Source organism: Bos grunniens, chromosome 21 (genome assembly GCF_055505025.1).
Source record: "Bos grunniens cultivar Pamir isolate PY7600 chromosome 21, Bosgru_T2T1.0, whole genome shotgun sequence".
In the NCBI taxonomy this organism is placed as follows: domain Eukaryota; kingdom Metazoa; phylum Chordata; class Mammalia; order Artiodactyla; family Bovidae; genus Bos; species Bos grunniens.
Genome location: NC_141185.1, coordinates 48,487,690 through 48,505,409, shown reverse-complemented (window position 1 = coordinate 48,505,409; position 17,720 = coordinate 48,487,690). Strand labels below are relative to the sequence as shown.

The following is a 17,720-nucleotide window of genomic DNA, read 5'->3' as shown; positions in this document are numbered from 1 at the left end:
TCTAACATAAATCTAGCTCCAGAAAGAGGAGAAACTGGGGCAGAATATTTAAAAACATAACAGCTGGAACGTTTCCAGAATGAATGACACAAATCTTCAGATTCAAGAAAGGAAATATATTCCGAGCAAGACAGATAAAAATAAATCCACACCAAAATATATCAACTGCAAAATTTGTGGGGTGTTTTTCCCCCCTTTTCTTTTTTGGCTATACCAAGCAGCTTATGGGATCTTAGTTCTGCAACCAGGGATTGAACCTGGGCCCTGGCATTGAAAGTGTAGAGTCCTAACCACTGGACTGCCAGGGACTTCCCCTAATCATACAATACTTGGATAGACTTTTGGATAGATTTCTCTTCAGTAAAATTGGAAATCTTAAGACAGTGGAATGGAACACAACATTATAAATCTATACTTTCGACAATGACAGTGGATTGATTAACATCTTTCAATCTGCTGAAAGTAAGCTAGGACTCTTTTCCCAGCAAAAACAGCGTTCAAAAATTGAGGCTGAATTGTAAATTACATCACAATAAGGCTGTTATTTTTTAAACTGGCTATCATGAAAGAAGGAAATGGAACCCACTCCATTTGGCAACCCCCTCCAGTACTCTTGCCTGGAAAACCCATGGACAGAGGGGCACAACTGAGCAACTTCACTTTCACTTTTCATAATTAAAGAAACAGAGTACTGGTGAGGATGTGAAGTGAAACCCTTATCCACTGCTGGCGGGAATGTAAAATGGTGCAGTTACTTTAGAAAACAGTCTGGCAGTTCCTCAAAAAGTTAAACACTGAGTTATCATATGATCCAGCAACTCCACTGCTAGATATACACTCAAAAAAGCTGAAAACAGGTATTCAAACAAATACTTGTATCTGAATGCTTATTGGGGCATTATTTATAATAGCCCCAAACTAGAAACAACCCAAATGCCCATCAACTGATGAATGAATGGATAAAGGAAATGTGGATAACCATATAATGGAATATTACTTGCTCATACAAAGGAATGTAGTACCGATAAATGCTACAATGATGATGAACCTTGAAATACTAAGCTAAGAGAAAGAAGCCAGGCACAAGGAACAACATATGGTATGACCCCATTTATATGACATGTCAAAAATAAGCAAACCTATAGAGTAATTAGTGATTGCCTGGGGCAGGGGTGCTGGTTAGATTGTGGTTTGATGGCTAGGGGTGTGGTGTTTTTCTTTGGGCTGACAAAGCTGTTCTAAGATTCAGTGTGACAACTGCTGCACCGGTGAATATACTAAAAGCCTCTGAATTCTATACTTAAAATGGGTGAATTTTATGGTATGTGAGTTACAGCTAACAAAGTTGTTATTTAAAAATCAAGACAGGGGACTTCCCTGGTGGTCCAGTGGTTAAAACTTCGCCTTCCAATGTACGGGGTACGGGTTTGCTCCCCCGTCAGGAAGCTGAGATCCCATGTGCCTGGTGGTCAAAACACTAGAACACAGACAACAGAAACAATATCGTAACAAATTCAATACAGACTTAAAAAAAAATGGTCCACATGAAAAAAAAAATCTTTAAAAAATAATCAAGGCAAAATAAAGATATTTTCAGATAATCAAAAACCAAGAGTTTACCACCAGCAGACTCTCATTAGATGCAATTCTGAAGGATGTACTTTCATGTAGCAGAAAAGTGAGCCTGGATGGATGACAGCTAGACTGAAGGACAAAGAAAGTGGCGGACATTCGGTTAAATCTATGCAAACCTTGACTGTACAAAATAACAGTGTCCAGTGGGGTTAAAAAAATAGGTAAAACACCCAACAATAGATGACCCATAAATGAGGGAGGCAAAGACAGTGAATGTGTTCCAAGGCCCTTGTCTTGTCTGTGAGGAGTGTAATAAGTGTTGATAAGCTTAAAACTTTGAGAGCATAAATATGCATTTGTACTTTCTAGGGTAACTACCAAAGAACAAAAGCAGAGTATGTAACTTAAAATCTAGAAGGGAAAAATGATTAAAAACAAACAAACAAAAAAACTTTCACCTGTAAGAAAGCTACATAAAAGAGGAAAAAAATAATACAAAGGAAAAAATAAGGTAGTAGATTTAAATCCAAAAATTTATAAATTATAATAAATGTAAACAGACTGTCTTGATTAAAAGATTACAATCTGAATAAACGGTATCTAATATTTGCAGATTATTAGAGTCACATGTAAAAAATTAGGTGTATAGGAAGGCTGAAAGAAGATGGAAAAAATATACAAAAACTGCCCCAAAAAAGCTGATGGCTATATTCATATCAAAGAAAATAAATTTTAAGACATAAAGCTTCAGTAGAGATAAAGAATATAATGATAAAGAATTCAATTCACCAGGAAGATTCACTACTTTAAATTGGTATGGCTCATAAAATAACTGCAAAAATACATGCAGCAAAACTGATAGAATGACAAGAAACAGAAAAAAGCCTGTAATTATAGATTTAAAATTAGCGCTCTGTAAATGACAGAACAAGTAACTAAACAATCAGTAACAATCCAGAAATTTGAATAACACAAACTTGACAACTACACCATGTACACTTTTCAAGAACAGACATTTATAAAAACCAACCCTGTACTGGGTCACAAGGCAAGTCTCAACAAATTTCAAAGGACTGAATAATAATGACATGCTTCCAACCAATTGTAATTAAGCCCGAAATCAGCAATAAAAAGATAACTAGGAAAAAAAAAACTGTTTTCATATCCATTGATGATTCATACCTGAAGAAATAATATGGTTATATAATGAAGGCTTTTCTAATCCCATTCTTTAGCAGCTGGCATTACCATTTAGTAGTTGGCATTCCACTATCAAGAACTTTCCTGTCTCCCCTATTTGTTTTCTATCAGTAAAGATTCTTCATTTATTCAGTGGGTTGTAATCTATCCTGTCATTATTTATGTTGATGCTCTAATTGTTTCATATATGGATTATATATATATAGATTCTGAACTGGGGGAAAGGGAGCGGGAGTGAGGCATGACACCAGGGCATGCAGAGACTTTTGGGAGAGATGGGTATGTTCGCTAACCCGATTGTGGTGATGATATCAAAGCTGATCAAATCATAACTCAAATGTGTGCAGTTTATTATAGGTCAACAAAACAGCTTCAAAAAAGGCAAACTCAAGGAGCATCTCTAGAAGACTGAATTTTACTTCACTCTAGCTGTTTGATAACACTTGGGGCTTCCCTGGTGGCTCAGTGATAAAAGAATCTGCCTGCAATGCAGGAGACGAGGGTTCGATCCCTGGGTTGGGAAGATCCCCTGGAGGAGGAAATGGCAGTATTCTGTCCTGGGAAATCCCATGGACAGAGAAGCCTGGCAGCCTACAGTCCACGGGGTTGCAAAGTATCGGACACAACTGAGCACGAGCACAAGAGACAGATGACTAAATCAATAACAGTAATATGAAGCACCCAATAAGATGTTTTTGAAGTTTCCCTTCATTGGTCTGAAACAATTTATTAGCATTGTGGTTACCTAGACTTTTGAAGTTTAGTAGAATTTTCCCTATGAAACCATTTGCACCTAATGCTTTTTGTTTTCAATGAAATGGTTCTTTCAAAACTGTTTATCCTATGGAAATTGAACTATTTAACTTATAATCTTTATGAGGATCCATTTTATCAAATTCTATTTCTCTACCCATTTCAGATGGTGACTGCAGCTATGAAATTAAAAGACGCTTACTGCTTGGAAAAATAGTTATGACCAACCTAGACAGCATATTAAAAAGCAGAGACATTACTTTGCCACAAAGGTCCATCTAGTCAAAGCTATGGTTTTTCCAATAGTCATGTATGGATGTGAGAGCTGGACTATAAAGAAAGCTGAGCACCGAAAAATTGATGCTTTTGAACCGTGGTGTTGGAAAAGACTCTTGAGAGTCAGATCCAACCCGTCCATCCTAAAGGAGATGAGTCCTGAGTGTTCATTGGAAGGACTGATGTTGAAGTTGAAACTCCAATACTTTGGCTACCTGATGTGAAGAGCTGACTCATCTGAAAAGACCTTGATGCTGGGAAATATTGAAGGCGGGAGAAGAAGGGGATGACAGAGAATGAGATGGTTGGATGGCATCACTGACTCAATGGACATGAGTTTGAGTAAACTCCGGGAGTTGGTGATGGACAGGGAGGCCTGGTGTGCTGCAGTCCATGGGGTTGCAAAGAGTCGGAAACGACAGAGCAACTGATCTGAACTGAACCCATTTCATATAAATATTCAAATATGTTTAGAGGTATGCAAATTAATCTCATCAGTTCAGTCGCTCAGTCATGTCCAACTCTTTGTGACCCCATGAATAGCAGCATGCCAGGCCTCCCTGTCCATCACCAACTCCCAGAGTTTCTTTTCTATCAGTGAGTTTTTCCCCATTTGTCATTTTGTATTTGCGATTTCCCCCTATTTTCTTTAATTTTTAAAACTTGATTTATTTTGGCTGCACTGGGTCTTTGTTGCAGCAGGTGGGCTTTTTCTAGGTGGGGTGAACAGAGGCTGTCTTCCTTGCGGTGCGTGGGCTTCTCATTGCAGTGGCTTCTCTTGTTGTGAAGCACGGGCTCCAGGCATGTAGTAGCAGTTCCAGGGCTTGGGCTCAGTAGTTGTGGTGCACTGATTAGTTGCTCTGTGGCATGTAGGATCTTCCCAGACTAGGGCTCAAATCCGTGTCTCCTGCATTGGCAGGCAGATTCTTAACCACTGGACCACGAGGGAAGCCCAATCCCCCCGCCTATTTTCTTAAGTTAGGCAGTAGTTTGCTAGTTTGCTAAATTTTTCAAGATACAAGATTTTGATTGATTAATCACGTTTTTCAGTTCTCTATCTCATTAATTTCTCTGTCTTTATTATATTTTTGCCTCTTGTGCTTTCATTTGGTTTACTTTGTTGTCCTTTTTCTAACTTTCCAAGCTTGCAATTTAGTTCATCTATTTTCTTTCCTTCATTTATAATGGCTTTAAAGCTATAAATTCCCCCCTTCATCACTTCATTATGTGTCTTACAGAATCTGATTTGTTGTTTTCATTTCATTAATTTTCAAGAATCCTTTATTTCTATCTGTATTTCCCTTCTGTCCGACAGTATGTTAATAGAAAGTTTTTAATTTTCTAGATGAAGAGCCTTTGCCTTTAAAAAAAAAAAAATTCTAAATTTCTAGTTTTGTTGTACAATGACAAGAACAGTTCAAAATATTTGTACTTTTGGGGAAATACTAATGTTTTCTTTGTGACCAAACATATTGCAAAAATTAAAAAAGGGAGAAATTTCACTGAGAACAGTTGCAAAGTCTTGAAGGGGGTGCTCTCCTCACATGTTCTTCTTTCATAGCTTGCTTTACGTTCCTGGGCAGGAAGCTTACTTTATCACCTGATTTTCTCCTTGTTAAGCAACAGCGCAGTCGATGAGATCTGCAACTCAGCCACTCTGAACTCTTGCTTTCCTCCAATGGTCTTGGGTTCAGAGCATCCCTTTCCAACTTCTTTCTCCATATAAAGTAAGGTTGTTCTCCTATGTTTTCTGGGCTTACCTGTGGTTTGCTATAGTTTGCATGTCCTAAATTGCAATTCCTCTGCCATTCCTGAATAAGTTCATTTTGCCAGTAAAATAACTATTTTATTTTTTAGGTTGATAACATGAACTATTTTTATGAATATAAAATGCACACTTGAGTAGATACATTATTACTGGACTAATCCTACAATTTTCCCATAAAAATTACTTTAATTTTTCAAAGTAAAAAAAAGAGATAGAGAAAGGAGGAAAGAGATCCAGGAAATCCTTATGTTTGGAAATAAAGGAATATACTTATTAAAAAAGCATGCATCAAATAAGATAACAGAATGGGCATTAGTATATATTTTTGAACTGAACAATAATGAAAGTTTACATATAAAAACTTGTGCTCTGCAACTAAAGATGCACTTACAGGGAAATGCACAGCCTTAACTATTCTATCTCATATGTTTTTCATTTTCACAAATGAAAAACAAAATAAGTCCAATGAACATAGAAAGAAGAAAATTATAAAGAGCCAAAATAATGAACAAATAATAGAGTCAGTAAACAAGGTTTGTTCTGTGAAAAGACTTATCAAAAACAAGAGAAAAGGCATGCATAACTCACTATCAGGACTAAAAGAAGAAACTCAATCACATATAATATAGACATTAAAATATAATAGGTTGTTATGAACAACTTTGAGCCAGTGAAATTTAAAGTTTAGATGAAAGGGACAAATTTCTTTACAAACATAGTTATCAAAACTCATTCAAAAAGACAGAAAGCCTACAGCCTTACAATTAAAGAAATATCTGTGGTTAAAAATCTACCCATAAAGATACTATCATCACCCAAGAGCTGGTGAATTCTTCTGAGCATTTATGGCAATAGAATATTCTAATTATAAAATACTTTATTTAAAATTCCAAATTTTAGAATGATTCCAAAGTACAGAAAGACTGAACCTCCCAACTCTATGAAACTAGCATAATTTTGGTACAGAATTCTGCAAGGGCAGTTAACAAGAAAAATTACAAGTCAATTCTCATGCATGAATGTAGCCACAAAAAATCCCAAACAATATGTTAGCAAACCAAATCCAGTCATGTATAAAATATATTATGACCAAGTCGCACTGTTTCAGGAATGCATGGTTGGCAACATTAATAAATCAAATTATTAAAGCAGAAGAATCTTATGATTTTTCTCAAGAGCTGCAGAATAAGCATATGGTAAAATCAAATAAATATCCATTCACAATGAGATCCATTCTTTATGAAAACTCTTATCAAAGAAGGAATAAAAGGGAACTTCCCTAACCCTAGAGGGGATATACAATTACAAAATAAACAAGTCTCCATCCAGTGGGATGAAATTTAGAAAGCTTTTCCTTTTAGATCAGGAACACTACAGCGATGCCCACTCTCACTGCTTCCATACGATGTGCACCGGAAGTTTAAGCCAAAGCAGCACAGCAAGAACAGTAAACAAACAGCACAGGAGGACTGGAAAGAAGCAAGAACATTAACATTCACAAATGACACACTGTGTATATAGAAGGACTAGGAGATCTTCAGATTAATGGAGGGGGAAAGCCTCAAGAAGATGCAAAGGGCAAGGAAACAGATTCTTCCGTAGAGGTTCCAGAAAGGAACACAGGGAACACCAATACCTTGATTTTAGCCCAACGAGACCCATTCAACTTTGGGACTACAGACTGTAAGATAATAAATCTGTGTTGTTTCAAGCCACTGAATTTGTGGTTACTTGTTACAGCAGAAAACAAATGCAGTGAGTTTAGGCAGACTGTGAGTATACAAAAATTAATTCTATTTTTATATATCACCAATAAACAGAAAATTTCAGAAAGCTTACCATTTACAATGGCATAAAAATTTTAAAGTCCAAAAAATAAATCTACCAAACTATGTCTATGATTCTGTTCAGAAAATTATAAACAACTATTAAGAGAAATTAAGGAGTAATCAAAGGACTCTTTGAGACCCCATGGAATTCTCCAGGCAAGAATACTGGAGTGAGTTGCCGTGCCCTTCACCAGGGACTCTTTCCAACCCAGGGGTCAAACCCAGGTCTCCTGCATTGCAGGCAGATTCTTTACCGTTTGAGCTACCCAGAAAGCCCACAAGGAGTAAACAAATATTTGAATCATAGTCATGACTGGAAGACAACAACACTATCAAGATGTCCATTCTCCCCAAACTGATGTATAACTTCATGCAACTCTAATCAAAATTCTATTTTTTTCCCTTGAAGGAATTTAATAGATGAATGTATAGTTTATATGGTGATACAAAATTCCAAAAATAGCCAAGACACTCTTGAAGACCTACAGGGTCAGAAGACTAGCGCCAGCAGACATATGAGGACTTACTAAAAACCTACTTTAACAACAGTGAGATACTGATGCAAGGATAGGCAAATAGATCAGTTTCTCTTTGGTCTAAAGAGACTAAAGAATCCACAAGCAAGGCAATATACAGACACTTAACTGATGACAAAAGTGGCGCTGCAGAACGCTAGGGAAGGAGTCTTTCAGTAAATGGGGCTGGGGCACTGGATATCTACATAAGAAATGAAATTTAAACACTACTTCACTCCACACACATAAATCATTTTCAAATGAACTGCAGCTCTAAATGTAAAGGGCAAAACAATAAAGTTTCTGGAAAAGAATACAGAATAATTGTATAATCACCAAGAGATTTATCAAACAAGATATAAAAAGCACTAACAAAAAAGATAAAGATAAGAAAAACTGAACTGTCATTTTAATTAAGAATCTTCTGTGTGCCAACTAGTTTAAAATAACTTGCTTGGTGGCTCAAACCGTAAAGAATCTGTCTGTGATATGTGAGACCTGGGTTTGATTCCTGGGTTGGGAAGATGTCCTGGAGAAGGGAATGCCAACCCACTCCAGTATTCTGGCCTGGAGAATTCCATGGACAGAGGAGCCTGGCAGGCTACAGTCCATAGGGTTGCAGAGTCAGACATGACTGAGCGACTTGCACTTTCAGGACCTGACATCTGAAAATAAAGAAAAATAAGATCCTGATTGGGCTTCCCAGGTGGCACAGTGGTCAAGAGTCCACCTGCGATGCAGGAGACTCAGGTTAGATGCCTGTGTTGGGAAGATCCCCTGGAGGAGGAAACGGCAACTCACTCCAGTATTCTTGCCTGGGAAATCCCATGGACAGAGGAGCCGGTGGGATACAGTAGAGGGGGTTGCAAAGAGTTGGACACGACTGAAACAAGCACAAGCAAGCAAGCAAGGTCCTGATCAGCACACAAATTAGGATAATTGTTCTCTTTGGGGATGAGGATGAGACTGGGGCAGAGAGGAGGCTTTTGAAGGTGCTAGCAATGTTCTAACCTGGGACATGGGTACAGGGGTGTTCGCTTTGATACATGTCATTAACATGCTGTTGGTGGAGTCCCCAGAGACCACTCCCTCATGTTCAGTGATGAAGGACCCCCAGGCATACAGTCCCAATACACAGCTAATTTTCATTACAACAGGCGGTAAAGACACACCATCAGATCAGCAAGGGGAAAAGACATGCCAGTCTCTAGGAATCCATGCTGGCTTTACATACTCTCTCCCTACTAGACAGCATGCTCTCTCTCAAGGAAAGCGTAGCTACATGTGCACAATGGTTCTTCCCTAGGGAACTCACCAGAGATGCAATGGTTAGGGTCTTTATCTAGGGCTGGTCACATGAGAACCCTTTAACCCCAAAATGTCAGCTTCCCAGAATGAAAGCAAGTGTTAGTGCCCCCCGTAGGCAAAAGGACCTTATTAGCTTAAGAGAGGTTCCAAAAGGTTCCAAGAGTTCCTAGACACCAGTCAAGGGCCAATCTTGCGTGCAGGTCTAAGGATAATTCTCAGGCCTACTATGTTAACTACTCCCACAAAGCTTATGGGCTTCCTTGGTGGCTCAGCAGTAAAGAATACGCCTGCTAATGGCAGGAGATGCGAGTTCGATCCCTGGGTTGTTAAGATCCCCTAGAGAAGGAAATGGCAACCTACTCCAGTATTTTTGCCTGGGAAATCCCACAGATAGTGCCTGGTGGGCTACAGTCCATGGGGTCACAAAAAAGAGCTGGACATGACTTAGCGACTAAACAACAACACAGTTTATATGGCTGTTTTCTACACTTTTCCCCATGAAATATAATGTATATTATTTCACAGTAGGGTGGAGGAGAGGAACTTAAGAGTTTGGGATTGTACATATTGCTGTATTTAAAATGCATAACCATCAAGGACAAACTGTATAACACAGGGAACTCTGCTCAATGTTAAGTAACAACCTAAACGGGGAAAGAATTTGAGAAAGAATAGATACATGTGTGTATAACTAAATCACTTCACTGAACAACTAAAACTATCACAACACTGTTAATCAACTATACTCCAATGTAAAATAAAAAGTCAAAAAATTTTCATAATAAAAATGTTTAAAAATAATTGACTAAAATTATATTAAATCCACTTTTAAGAGCCACAGACGAGAAGATATCAGCAATATGTATAACAAATAAAAACTATGTGGAATGTAAAAATATCTCCTACAAAACAAGAAAGACAACTGCACAGAAAAGACAGAATACTTGAAGAGTCACTTTAAAAGAGGAAACAGTCCATAAATACAAGGTGCTCAACTTCATTAGTAATCCAGGAACTAAAACCATAAGAAAACACATACACGTACTTGACAGGCAAAAAACAAAATCACAGTATCAAATATTAGAAAGGATGTGGGGTAATGAAAAGTCTAATACACGCAGGAGTGCAACCACTTTTGAAGACCATCTGGCTTCAGATCAAAAAGTAAAACCTAAACATACCCTTAGACCCAGTGCTTCTACTCCTAGTTATATACAAACTAAAGAACGTGTGCAGCAGGAGTATATACAAGATCATTCAGAGCAACATTAATAGCCAAAATCTGAAACCAGCCCAAACGCCATCAAAAGCAGGGTGGATAAACTGAGGCACAATCAGACAACAGGATATTCTATGGCAACAAAATAAGCTTTTATTCTAAATCATTAAATTATTTAAAAAATTAGAAAACCTATATCTGCGCCTTCCCTGGTGGGCCAATGGTAAAGACTCAATGTTTTCACTGCAGAGGGCACAGGTGCGATCCCTTAAGCTAATAAGGTCCTTCTGCCTACGTGGGGCACTAACACTTGCTTTTATTCTGAGAAGCTGACGTTTTGGGGCTAAAGGGTTCCTATTAGTTATCCCTGGGGGAACTAATATCCCCCATGCCACAGGGCATGGCCAAAAAATTAAAGAAGAAAAGGAAAACTTGTATCTACAATATGGAAGAGTCTCACAAACGTAACATTGAATCGAAGAAGAAAGACAAAGTAGAAACAAACCATCAAGCCATTTACTGAGTTCAAAACCAGGCAAAACTGAATTAACTGCATTACTTACACGTGCAGACAGGGGGTACTGGGGGTACTGATAATGTTATATTTCTTCATCTGGGTGACAGTTACATGTAATTACAGTTTTATAATTATTCTTTACATTTACATAATTTTAATATAAAGTTAAACTCTATATTCTTTATTGTATATATACACACACAATGTACTTAAAAAATGTATCTACTTTCACACACAAATTTTTTTTGCAAAAACAGCAACAAATAACAAATAAAGCATTAATATTAAAAACACATAAAGCTCCAAAGAACAAATGATCAGGGAGTATAAATACACAGTTAACCAGAATATACACATACAAAATAATCTTATGGAAAAATGTTCAACTTTTCTAATAATTAATACCATGAGACATTTCACACCTATTAAAACAAGAAGAAGAATGGAATACTGTGATAATTTATAAGATAAATGACAACCACAAAGACTGAGAAGCTACGTGGAATAACTTAAAACTGGGGAAAAAAACAGTAAATTATGAATACACAAAGGTTATTTAGAAATTTTAAAATTTAAATTTCATGAGAAAATAAAAACAGCTGAAGTGAGTGAAAGACAGATTGACTGCAAAATTTTTTTCTTGATATTGAGAACATGGTTCATTAAGATATAGGACTTTTTAGATAAAGTAAACTCAATAGTTCCTTGCTATTCTTTAAGAACAAAGTCCCTATGTCATAATGCCAAGAACTTCCACTAGCTGCTTTTAACTTGTATTTTCACTCTGTGCCAGAGATTGTAGGAAGCACTAGAGGACAGAGATAGGCAAGACATAATTATTACCCTCAATGAGCTTCTAGATGAGTAGGAAATAGCCATGCCAATAAATAATTATAATGGAATGGGGTAAGTCCTACAAAGTCCTTGTAAAGTCTTTTCTTACAAGTCTTATGACTTCCCAGATGAAGGTAAAATTCAGGAAAATCACAGAACAGCTTTCCAAAGAATACTGAATTGGATCTTGAAGGACAACTGGAACCTTTCAAACAGGGTGGAAGTTGTGAAGAGTAGTCAATGCACTATTTGTGCAAAGACTGGTGTGGACTAGCAAGGGTTAGAGGAGACTGTTCAAAGGCCTCATGTATTGAGCTACAAGCAATGGAGACCCACAATGGCTTTTCCCATTTTGCTCCCCAAAATACTCTGCAGTTACCCATGGACCTCTTTTTCTATCCTTTCTTCCCTTAAACAGAATAAATACAAAATACAACTCAAGTAACATACAGCTGTAATGCAATCCCATGAAATTTTTCACAGAATTAGAACAAATAATTCTAAAATTCATACAGAATCATAAAAGACCCCAAACTGCCAAAGCAATTGTGAGAAAAAAGAACAAAGCTGGAGGTATTGCTCTCTGAGACTTCTGACTATACTACAAAGCCACAGAAATCAAAACAGCACAGTACTGGCATAAGCACAGACACATAGATCAGTGCATCAGGATAGAGGGCGCAGACATAAACCCACACACCTGTGATCAATTAATTGATAACAAAGAAGGCAACAATATACAACGGAGAAGAGTTTCCTCAACAAGTGTGCTGAGTAAACAAAAAGCCAATCAAAAAATGGGCAGAAGACTTAAACAGACATTTTTCAAAGACATACAGATGGCTAACAAGTACATGAAAAGATGCTCAAAACTGCTAATTGTGAGAGAAAATGCAGGTCAAAACAATGAGATAACACCTCATAATATTAGTGATATCTGACTCAAGATATCAGTCAGAATGGCTGTCATCAAAAAGCCTACAGACGATAAATATAGGAGAGAAAGTGGAGAAAAGAGAACCCTTGTATACTATTGATGGGAATGGTGCACCCAGCAAGCAAAGCAATATGGAGGGTCCTCAAAAACTGAACTACCATATGATCCAGCAATTCCACTTCTGGGCATACATCTAAGAAAAATGAAAATACTAATTCAAAAAGATACATTCATCCCAATGTTCATAGCAGCACTATTTACAGCAGCCAAAACATCAAAGTAATGCATCAGCAGATGAATGAATAAAAAAGATGTGGTGTGTACACACACACACAAATAAATAATACTCAGCCATAAAAAACATGAAATTCCACCATTTGTAGCGATATCAGTGGACTCCGACCATTATCCTGCAATAACACTTAATGGAGTATAATCTGCAAAAATACCAAATTGCTGTGCTATATACCTGACACAAATACAATACTGTAAATCAACTATACTTCAAAGGAAAATGTTACATGTTAAAATATATAGTTAACTAGTGCTACTACTAAGTTGCTTCAGTCGTGTTCGACTCTGTGGGACCCCACAGACGGCAGCCCACCAGGCTCCGCCGTCCCTGGGATTCTCCAGGCAAGAATACTGGAGTGGGTTGCCATTGCCTTCTCCAAAATACCTACTATCTACATCAAAGGTCTCTCTCCTAACCTTAGAAGTAAATTAGGGCATTACTAACATATGCAAGAAAAATAATAAATTATTGCTTGGAGAGAAAGACAAACAGGTCTATTCCCTGCTGGTCCAGTGGTTAAGACTCTGCACTTTCCTTGCAGGAAAGTGAAAGTGAAGTCGCTCAGTCGTGTCCAACTCTTTGCGACCCCATGGACTGTAGCCTACTAGGCTCCTCCATCCGTGGGATTTTCCAGGCAAGAGTATTGGAATGGGTTGCCATTTCCTTCTCCAACTAGTACTACTATATTTAATATAGTGTTTATATTTAATTTTGTACTATATATTTCCTTTAAAAACTTTTTTAAAATATTTCAAACATACAGAAAAGTACAGAAAATAGAACAATTCCCATGTACCCACCAACCAAATTTAAGAATTTCTAAGTTCTGTCCTGTTGTTGTTTAGAAGCCATGGACTGTAGCCCGCCAAGCTCCTCTGTCCATGAGATTTCCCAGGCAATACTGGAGTAGGTATCTCCAGGGGAATATTCCAGAATCAGGGATCAAACCTGCATTTCCTGTATTAGCAGGCGAATTCTTTACCACAGAGCCACCAAGAAAGTCCAAACTCTATCCTATTTCTCTTTTAAAGGCATAAAACGTTTCAGATATATTTAAAATCCTATTCACTTCCCCTATCTTCCTCTCCAGAGACTGTGACTATCCTAAAGTGGATGTGTATAATTTCCCTGCACATTATTCTTTTACTGCACATCTAACACTACAGTCTTTTTCCAATTTTTAAATCCTGGGTTTCCTCATCAGTAAAATGAAGGCAATAGCTTCCGGTTGCTGGGAGGATGAGAAATATTATGCATAAAGTGGTTATCATGGGGACTGATGCTGAAAATGATTCAAGATCCAGAAATTTCCTTTCCTCCTACTAGACTATAAGTTACTTTTTGACAGTTAGCAGCCTGGCTAACTAAATGTTGTTTCAATTTAATTCTACTTATTATTTCACACAGAATACTCTGCCTCTCCCTTCTCCAATTTTGGCTTTCTCACTATGTCCCTTAACCTTTTTTTTTTAATTGAAGTCTAATTGCTTTACAATGTTGAGTTAGTTTCTGCTGTACAATAAAGTGAATCAGTTACATAAATTGCTCCTTACTCTTGACAGGGGCACAGGAGTGCTATTTATCCATGTTGGTGGCACCAGGAGCTGGCTGTTGTTTTTCTCCATAACTTGTGGCTGACTTTTGCAAACCCATAGACTGTAGCCCGCCAAGCTAAGCCCCTCCATCCGTGGGATTTCCCAAGCAAGAATACTGGAGTGGGTTGCCATTTCCTTCTCCAGGGGATCTTCCCAATCTTGGGATCAAATCCACATCTCCTGCATTGGCAGGAAGATTCTTTACCACGAGGGAAGCCCAAGCTGTCAGGTACCATTTCAGGCCACTAGACATCCAAAGTTGCAAGTAACCTAAGGGCAAGTAAGGGGTACATGAAGAATCCCCCGGTTGTACAAGGTGTTTTGGGGTCTGGCAGTTCTTAATTAAAATCCTATCTCTAGCATTTACAAATGCCCTTTCACAAAGACACGTGTTTGTGCTCTAGTCTCAATGGCTAAAGTGAGAACAATCCTACCTAGTTCTCTGGGTGGTGATAAAAGAATCCTTACTAAGTAGTAAGTACTCTATGAAGCATTTACTGGCATATACAGCATTAAGTCGGTTCAATACTAACAAAAACTCCAAGACGTAAAATAGGTCATCTCCTTCATGTAAGAAGGAAACTGAGGTACTTTATGAGTTGGAGAGCCACAGACCTAGTATGTGCAGAGGCTGGCATCTGAACTCAGGAAATCTGATACAGTCTGTGCCCTTAACCATTTCCCTTTGCTGGAGGTAAGCTACAGTTAAGATAAAGGGGTGCCGGGCACGTGGTACACAGCACTCAAAACACCACTGCCTGGCTCATGATTGTGGAAGGCCATTTAGAAACGTACAGTGTTTTGGTTTTCCCTCGGTAGAGAAACGGGGTAGTGCCAGGAATCTAGACAGTTGACCGTTCTGTGCCAGGCATCAGGGCAGGCACTGGAGCACACGAACAAGAACATAGTGGGTGCCAGGCCGGCTCTGCCCCCGACGCCCTGGGACAGCCTGGTAAAGTTAGCCCCCGCCCCCGGGCCTCTGTTTCCGCATCTGAGGATCTTCTCTCATGCCGCTCGCGGGACTGGAGGACTCCGGACTCTGGCCTAGCCGAACCGAGGGAAACAACGGAAGGAACCGGAGAGGCCTCCGTCTCCATCCCTGGGCCGGATGGCCAGGAACGGAGCTGGGCCAGGCGGACAACCCGTAAGTCGGCGTGTGCGGGAACTCACCTCTCCTACAGTCTGGAAGCGGGTGGAACCAGGATCTAAACTACCCGCGTCGCTGCCACAGCCCCGGGGCCGCGCGCCAGCTCATTTCGCGCCGGAAGCCGACAGATTCCGATTGGCTGCGTCCCGAAGAAGCCGACCAATACTGTCCCTCGGTGGCACCTGTCCCCCGCCCCATGGGCTGCTGGGGCAGGATACGCGTACAGGGCCGAGAGGGGCACGTATTCGCAAAGCCCAATCAAAGCCCGGAATTCGAGGTCAGGTGACTACAGTTAATCCCCCGGGCTTCCGGCCTTGGCAGAGTCCTTTGTTTTTAGTGAGTTAGAAAGTGTGTTGCAAAAGGCTGTCAGTGAGAAAGGCTCCTGGAACACGACTGTGGCTGAATTGAAAACCCCCGCGTTTAAGGGGAGCCTGAGATTTTTGAGTTCCCATAGGCCCCGCCAAGGCTCTGCGCCCCGGTCTTTTTGGTTCTGTCTCTGAGACTTGAACTCCTGTCCTCTCCACCTGCTTGGTAACGCTGGCCTCTACCCCACACAGTATGTTCTAAGTGAGCAACTGGAAATTGTTATTGATGGAGAAAAGGGTGTCAAACTCAGATGCATGCAGGGATATGTGCAGTAGCTGAGTGAAAACCCATGCTGAGGTTCCAAGTGATTTTTTTCATCAGGAAACTGTGGGCCTTCTGATGCCAGATTTTCTTTACTCCCTAAAGAAATGAATTTATTTGTCCTTTAAAAAAAAAACTGAAAAATCTGTTTCAGTCCTATTTTGTGATTGAAATCTGCTAGGTTTTTTTCCATTTTCTAAAATTAGAGTATAATTGCTTTACAATGTTGTGTTTCTGCTGTACAACAGAAGTGAATCAGCTGTATGTATACATATATCCCCTCTCTCTTGAATCTCCCTCCTTCATCACCACCCCCACTGCACCCCTCTAGGTCATCACAGAGAACAGAGTTGAGCTCACTATGCGATACAGCAGCTTCCCTTTAGCTATCTAAATCTGTTTTTCAAATGTTCAGAAACAAAGCCTAATGGGACAATCAGAACACATCGCTGTTGAATTACTCTAGGAAAAAAAAGCAAAAGCAGAGTCAGCTAAGCAGACTTTTAATAGCAAAATGATCAAACAGGAAGCAGGATAGGGATAAAGAACAAAGAGTGAATAATTTACCAAAAGAATAAAGCGTTAACTTTTAAATTCAAAGGGTACCACAAGTAGGATCCTCTCTCAGAATTCAATAAAGTTTGACCCTCAGCTGAAATCACCTAAACCACACACTGCCTGAATTCTCCTTTGCTTTTTTCTTCACTGTCTTTCAACTTTGTGCTCTTTTCCAGTGCGAGGCATTGTGCCAGGCCCTGGAGAGTGTCCTTGAGGAGCATACATTCTTTTAGACATCTTTTGAGGAGGCAGACACTTGTACACTTTATGACAACAACACAAGCGCTAACAATGCTGACCTATGTTACAGAGGTACCTAGGAGGGCAGATTTGTCAGGTTAGGTGAGGATTTCAAAAGGTGTGCTGATAGCTGAGTGATAAATAGCATGTATGATCTGTAGGCAGAGGCCAGGAGATGAAAAACTATGTAAGGTAGCTTTAAGAAACTATCAGAAAAGGGGAAAATAGAAATTACATATTAGAGGAAACAGATGACACACCTCAGTTTGGACTTCACTCTGAAGACAAATAACAATTGTTGGTTTTGGGGGCAAGAGAGATAGGGAGACGTTTGTGTACTACTCTTAGGTAAAATCAATGATTTTAAATATATGTATATCACTTTATACATATATATAAATAAATGTATCTTCACCACTCAAGTTATATACCATTTCCAGCACCCCATAAGATTCTCTTGTGGAACTTCCATTGCGGAGTTAATTTCTACCCTTTTTCTCCCTGAACATAGTATCTTCAAGCTTCAC

The 17,720-nt window shown here is 39.0% G+C and overlaps 1 protein-coding gene across 3 annotated transcripts in view; it reads right to left on the bottom strand.

The window, feature by feature from the left end:
• BLM (BLM RecQ like helicase) overlaps window positions 1–15,998 on the bottom strand; it is a 92,651-nt gene extending 76,653 nt beyond the window's left edge. For 2 of the 3 annotated variants that reach the window (XM_086364471.1, XM_086364473.1), the window contains exon 1: window positions 15,792–15,997. The gene's annotated coding sequence lies outside the window, so the exon portion shown is untranslated. Of the gene's footprint in view, window positions 1–15,791 lie in introns of all 3 variants that reach the window. The other variant, XM_086364470.1, reaches the window with a different exon arrangement.
• Between the last annotated feature and the right edge of the window lie 1,722 nt (window positions 15,999–17,720).